Here is a 7,389-nt window from a genome sequence, read left to right as displayed (position 1 = left end):
TGCAGGGAGTGCGGGTTCGATCCCTGGTCAGGGAGCTAAGGTCCTGTATGCCTCATGGTGCAGCCAAAAATGAAAGAAGAAGACAAAGAAGTATGAATAGACTGAGAAACAGAAACCTGGAAAGATTTATAGCAACGAAGAGCAAAGCAGTAAGAACTTTGAGATAAAATGGCCATGAAGTAGTTGATATCTATTTTCAAAGAGATAGAAGACAATACTTGTTTCAATAAGAGGAAATCAAGTTAGAGTGTGACTAAGTAAAAATACTAACAATTCAAATTGTATCTCCATTAGAAGTGGTAAAAAGCAACTGAAGAACTTCTGCTTCTGGGTAGGATATGGTCCCTGCAAGTCCCCACGCCCATTGCAACAACTAGGAGGAAACATAAGATGTAAATAATAATTTTTAAAGACAATGGCGAGGGATGTTAGGAAAGAAAGACCACATGACTTAAAATTTCAAGGAGGAGAAAACCCCTTCAAGGTGAACTGATGGGCAATTGTTTTCTTCCCTGAGACATTTGCTGAGATGGGACATCTCTGATGATCAGAATTGTCCCAAACAGAAAGACTCTACTGGGGAAAAAAAGAAATGGAGTTTCTGGTGCTTACAGGGACAGTGCTATGGATTGGTACCTGGAGGAACCCAAAATGCAATGCCAGTTTTCCCCCATGGAACATTTGCTGAGTTCTGGAGCAGTATGGGCAACTAGGAAGGGGCTGGGCTGGAAAGGCAGGTGTTTAGAGGGAGGGGGCCTGAAACAAACAATTGGTCTCCCCCTCAAGATATTGGCCAGACTTTGTTTGTTTGTTTCTTTTTAAAAAAATATTTATTTATTTGTTTATTTTGGCTGCATTGGGTCTTAGTCGCAGCACGCGGGCTCTTCATCGTGGAGCGCAGGCTTCTTTCTAGTTGTGGCACGTAGGTCCTAGAGCGTTCAGGCTTGAACGCTGCCCCATGGCATGTGGGATCTTAGTTCCCCCACCAGGGATCGAACCCGCGTCCCCTGCATTGGAAGGCAGATTCTTAACCGCTGGACCACCAGGGATGTCCCATTGGCCAGATTTTGAACCTGTGTGGGTTGGGAGGCTAAAGAGCTAACCTCAAAATCCCTTTAAAGCAGCACTTGAAGGGCTGGAAGAGGCAGAGACTGGCCAGGCTTTCCTAAATCTCAGAGGACGGGGCGATCCACGGGAGGACGGAGTTTTATCAGAACTATAACTCTGCCCCAACTCAGCTCAATGCTTGATTACATCAAGGTAACTGGCTCCTCTGGGAACACTCAGGGAGAAGTTGGGGAAGAGAATAACATCATATTTTACCTTTGTTTTATACCCAATATGCAACATACACTCAAATATTATAAAACATGCAAAAAGGGAGAGAAATGGGGCCAATACACAAGAGAAAAAATAAACTGTAGAAGCAGACCCACAAATGGTAACAATGCTTGGGACTTCCCTGGTGGTCCAGTGGGTAAGACTCCACGCTCCCAATGAAGGGGGTCTGGGTTCAACCCTAGTTAGGGAACTAGATCCCACATGCATGCCGCAACTAAAAGTTCGCATGCTGCAACTAAGAAGTCCACATGCTGCAACTAAAGATCGCACATGCCGCAACTAAGACCCGGCACAGCCAAAATAAGTAAAATAAATAAATAAATAAATACTTTAAAATAATAACTAAAATTAAATTAAAATAACTATGCTTAATATGTTAAATGGAGAAAAAAGTGGACAAAATAGGTGCAAATATAGAGAATTTCAACAGGGTTGGAATCTATTTTAAGAGAATCAAAGGAGCAGGTAGAACTGAAAAATGCCATCTCTGAAATTACAAACTCTAAAGGTTCATGGAGCTAAAGGATAAAGTCACAATCATAGAGACTAAATGCACAGTCTCAGGATTAGTTCCCTAACCAGAAGACGGAACTAGTGAACTTGAAGATAGATTGAGTCTAAACTAAAATAGAGAGAGAGAAAAAAAGAAATGGAAAGAACAGAGCCTAAGAAACATGTGTGACTCCAAAATATGAGTCATTGAAGTTCCAGGAGGAAAAAGGGATGTTTGGACCAGAATAAACTGGAGATGTCCCAAATGCCTATATAGGAATAAGAAAGAACAAGCCATAAGTACATGTACCAACCCTGATGAATCTCAAAGACAGGTTGACAAAGAAACCCTATGTGAAAGAGTGCATACGTATGATTCCATTTCATGAAGTTCAAGAACAGGAAAAACTAAGCTATAGAAAAAATGAAAATAGTGGTTATGTCTGAGGGGTTCCAACAGGAAGCAGTATGAGCATGTAGGGGAACAGCTCCGCTGTGGCGTCCTTACAACCTTGCATGTCTCTACATTGGCCACGTAGGCAAGGCTTTGAGTAGGGTGACTTGAGTCTTGACAGAATACACCACTATTATTCCTGGAGTAAAGGGACATAGCAGCTTAGAGAGGAGACTCCCTATATTCTGGGAGACCATTTTTCATCCATCTTCCTAGTTTCAGTTGAGTGCAGGGCTTTCCATCGGGCCCCCTCCTGTCATAGAGTAAGGCCAGGTGCCATACAACTGCTTGGCCATAGTTTAGAGTTGGCTCCTTAGCCACAGGGTGACCTACCACCATGCCTCCTGTCACCTGTCCCTCCAGTTCAGTGTCATCCTGCGGCACTAGGGAGGGATGTGAGAAGCTGACAATATGCTGGTCTTGCTTTTGCTGTCAGTGTGAGTAATGAGCTGTCTGGATCCTTGCGACTTGTTTCCTTACCAGCTGAGTCTGTGGAAGTGTGACAGGCCCACTCAGTGGCTGCAGTAGTAGATGCTTGTGGCCCTGTTAGCCACCATGCTGCACTTAGGGACTGCTTGACCACTTGACCGCTTTGGCACTTAATGTGGGGCTGATAAGGTCACAACCCTTTTTTTGGAGAAGAGACAGGGATCTTAATGTGGGCTGTCAAGTCAAGTATGGGCTAGAACTCTGGTGGACTTAGTGTCCACTAAGTGTCCACTTACTGCTGAGTTGTTCGGTGACATCAGAGACAAGTGGTCTATGACGATTGTTCCTGGTCCCCAATGAGCTCCATTGGTGTTTAGCGTTGGAAATCAAAGAGGGTCTTACAGAGTTAAAGAAAGCATATGCTGGTTATTGCTCACCCTCCTACTGTGACTACAGATAGAACACTATCTGGTGAGTAAGGGCAGTCTGCCACTCAGAAATGGGCTGAGATCCACTCTTACAATGAGTAAGGAAGGAGGGAAATTAGAGACAGACTTGGGCAAAAGTCCAATGAAACCATAGAAGCATGGCTTATCCAACTAGCAAAGGCAAGTGCTATACAAATTCTGATGTAAGATGACAAGGAGTGGAAGTCATTTGGGTGTTAACAACTGACCCCATGCTCCAAGCCACTTTGGCCACAGCCCTTCTGGTCAGTGAAGTGGATACGGAGGAGGAAAATATACGGACAAATCAGGGCTTGTTGCAGTGGGTCTTTACAGCTATAATGAAACCATGACCTGTCCAAGATAAATTCCTGTCCTCTGATAAGCACCCTTGGACAATAATGGGAGAGTCTATCACTTCCTTTTAGTCCCCTGTGACCTCAGTCTGGATTCATATGGAGATCATGCATGCCCAGATGATGAAACAGTCACCCAAAGTCAGACTGAACATTTGCTCGACACCAGCAGCCTATGGCTGAAACCAAATCTTCTCTTGCTCTTCGGGGATGTCTCTGGGAAACTCTTCAGCTACTGCGCAATCATTTCCCCAGAATGGAAACCTTGGCAAAGGTCAAGGTAATGCACTACAGGCCAAGGTAGGGGAAGAAACCAGCCATAAGGCTGTGTGGGCTTGGCTACTATGCCAGGGGTCCCAAAAGAGGAAAGTGATAGTCTTTCCATGAAGAAAAATTGTCTCTTGTTATTGGGCTCTGGGAAGGCCATGGGGCTTAAGAGATTTGGGCTTTAACTGGGTTATTTTTGGCATTTCCTGGGGGCCAAAAAGAGGAGCACCAAGAGAGCCCCAAACTCCTGTAGAAGCATGGGGTTTGTTCTGTTTACTCTTTGACCCAACACTTTCAGCGCCACCCCTGAACCCCTTCAGAGACAAACAGGACACACTAGGTTAGAGGCCGAGGTCCCTCCATCCCCAGGGGAGACCAGAGGCCCTATGCAGCGTGCTGGGCACTAACAGCAACCATGGTTGCCAAACCTCAGCCCTCCTGAACATGGTGGCACAGGCCACTGGGATACTGGGATGTGCCCAGAGGCATGGCTGAAAACTCACTCTTACTAGATTTGGAAATAGCTCTCAAATTGGACAACAGACTGAGGTAGTTTGAGGGTGGGACCTTTTAATTTTTTTTTTTTTTTTTGGCCACACCGTGTGGCATGCGGGATCTTAGTTCCCCGACCAGGGATTGAACCCACGCCCCATGCAGTGGAAGTGCAGAGTCCTAGCCACTGGACTGCCAGGGAAGTCCCCAGGTGAGACTTTTTAAGCTAATACACACCCAAGTGGTTGTAAATAACATTGTTGAATGTATCGTGGGAATAGATGTTTGAAGCATGTTTAAGACTTCTTTTGATGGTAAGGGATGTTCCCAATGGAGAAGTGTCATGATTAGGATGGTGGTAATTAGGACAGGGACAACTGGTCACCTCTCCTGACCTAGCCAAGTGGTTACCAAGAAGCAGAGGGCTATGGATAGGGAAGTGGGGGGGTGCCACAGTCTTGATCAAGGAACTAGTGGATTTAGGGGTGCTCAAGGAAATGAGATCTTTTTTTTAATAAAGGAGATGTAATATTTAAATTAATTAATTAATTTATTTTTGGCTGCCTTGGGTCTTCGTTGCTGCACATGGACTTTCTCTAGCTGCGGCGAGCAGGGCTATTCTTCGTTCTGGTGCACAGGCTTCTCATTGCGGTGGCTTCTCTTGTTGCAGAGCACGGGCTCTAGGCACACAGGCTTCAGTAGTTGTGGCACTCGGGCTCAGTAGTTGTGACTCGCGGGCTCTAGAGCGCAGGCTCAGTAGTTGTGGCGCACGGGCTTAGTTGCTTCGCAGCATGTGGGATCCTCCCGGAGCAGGGCTCAAACCCGTGTTTCCTGCATTGGCAGGTGGATTCTTATCCACTGCGCCACCAGGGAAGCCCCACAAGGCCACTTCTCTCATCCGTCTTCCTAGTTTCAGTTAAGTGTAGTCCTTTCCACCTTGCCCTACCCTCCTCCCCCCACTTAGAGTGTAGCTGCAGGTCATAAAATTGTCTGACTGCAGTTGAGTTGGCTTCTCAGCCACAGACAGACCTATCATCGTGCTGCCTGTCATCTGGTCCCTCTGGTTCAGTGCTGTCCTGTGACGAGGGAAAGCCGACACCATGCTGGTCTTGCATTTGCTGTCTGTGTGAGTAATAGCCGTCTGGATCCACTGGGGCTTGTCATCCTCTTACTGGCTGGGTCTCATGGAAGTGTGGTAGGCACACCTGGCAGCTGCACAGTGATTTGTACAAAAGGATTTGTGGCCTTGTTAGCTACCAGGCTGCACTTAGGGAATGCTTGACCTCTTGACAGAGGGGAACTTTTTGGAGTGATGAGAAAGTGATATTTTGATCTGAGTGGTGATTATACTTGTATATCCATTTATATACATGAGCAGCACACTTAAGACTTGTGCCATATACTGTAAGTTGTAGCTCAGTTAAAAAAAAAAAGAAAAGAACCACCAGAGAATCAATAAGAGCTCTTGAAAATAAGATTATGATTGCCAAAATGGAAAATTCAGTAGAGAGGTCGGAAGATAAATTTCCCAGAACACAGAGGATGACGAACCCAGCCTAGGTCTACCACCTTAGTAACAGGCATGCTAGTTGGCAAATAAACCTAGAAAAATGTTTCTGATGGTGATAAAAGAAATGGGAGTTAAAACAATGAGATGGGTTTGTAAATCTGGTTAATCAACCAAAAAGTTGCTTAAGCAATTTTCAACAGTTTGTAATTGGCGGTGGAAACTGGCACAACCCTTTTGGGGAGCAGCAGAATGCCAAGTATCATCAGTCATATCAGTCCTTAGCTTTGGCCCAGGTAACATCACCGCTGAAAGTTTGTTCTAAGGTAATAGTTTAAAAAGAAGACATGTGGAATTCATGGAGATGTTCACTAGTGTGGTTTATTATGATGCAAAATTATAAACAACCTAGATGTCCAGTAAAAGAACAAGCAAGAAAATTATAGGCCTTACAGGAGGCAAGGACGGAAAGGGGCCGTGATTAACGCACGGTACCAACAGGAGGCAGCACCCCTTTGCCTGAGGAGCGTAACTGCATCTAATTAACGATACCTACACCAGAACCGGGAGGGAGCTGGAAAATGTACTTCACCGTTCGGTTGGTGAAATGGAGGAGGAATGTTTCTACTACTGCTAATTAATGAGCTTACTCTAGGAAGACTCAGTAAAACCTCAAGTTGCGCGCCCCTCCTCGCGGACCCGCAGCTCTCCCAGGCCGGGTCCGGGCTGCGGCTGCGGCTGCGCACTGCGGACCCTCTGCCGGCGGCGGGGGCCACGGCGCAGACCGCACCGGAAGCGCCGGGCCGGCCCGCCGGAGCTGAGATAAGGACGCCAGTGGCCCGACTCGCCCGGCTCGGCGGGGCGCACCGCAGGCGGAGGCGGGGCCGAGGCGAGGAGGCGGGGCTGGGGTGGCGCGGGGGCGCGGCGAGGCTGTCCCCGCCCCGCACGCCGCTCTGCCCGGCGGCCTCCAGCGTGGGGAACCGGCGCCGGCGGCCTGGCCTCTGTGGGAGCGATTGGTGGGCGGACGCCCGCCTTCGCCTGCGTCGCTGCCTCCGCGCGGGCCGCCCTACCCGGGGATGTGAGGGGCGCAGCTCGGCCGGCGGGGCCCGGAGCGACGCGGAAGCCGGCCGCAGACGGTAACGCGCTGGGCGGGCGCGGGCAGGGCTCCGGTTGCCCCGGCCGAGGCCGGGCTTGAGCGGCAGGAGCGCGTGCGGCGCTTTGGAGTCGGAGGCGGCCCGAGCTCCCGCACGGGTCAGTTGCCGTTGCGGTCCCGGGGCCCGGCAGAGCCGGGGAGGGTCGAGGGCCGGGAGGGGACTGGGCCGGCGAGCGGGCGAGTAGCCGAAGACCCGGCGGCAGGTGCCGGCCCCCCTCTGAGATCCAACTCTCTCTCCCCAGCTCCACCTACTTTGGCCTGGACTCAGCCTCCCAGGGCTAAAAATATTGCCCGGAGGCTCCTGAGCGGAATAAGATCGCGCTAAATAGGGCACAACGCTGCAGAGGAGACAGAGCTCCTCAGCCCGAGGGCTGGAGGAAGACTCCTGAGCTGCCGCTCCCGCCGCCGCTCAGCCGGCAGCTAGCTGTCTCCCTCCGCCCAGCAGGCAAGTG

This window comes from Leucopleurus acutus (genome assembly GCF_964270905.1).
Source record: "Leucopleurus acutus genome assembly, chromosome: 1".
NCBI classification, from domain to species: Eukaryota; Metazoa; Chordata; class Mammalia; order Artiodactyla; family Delphinidae; genus Leucopleurus; species Leucopleurus acutus.
This window is presented reverse-complemented; position numbering follows the sequence as displayed.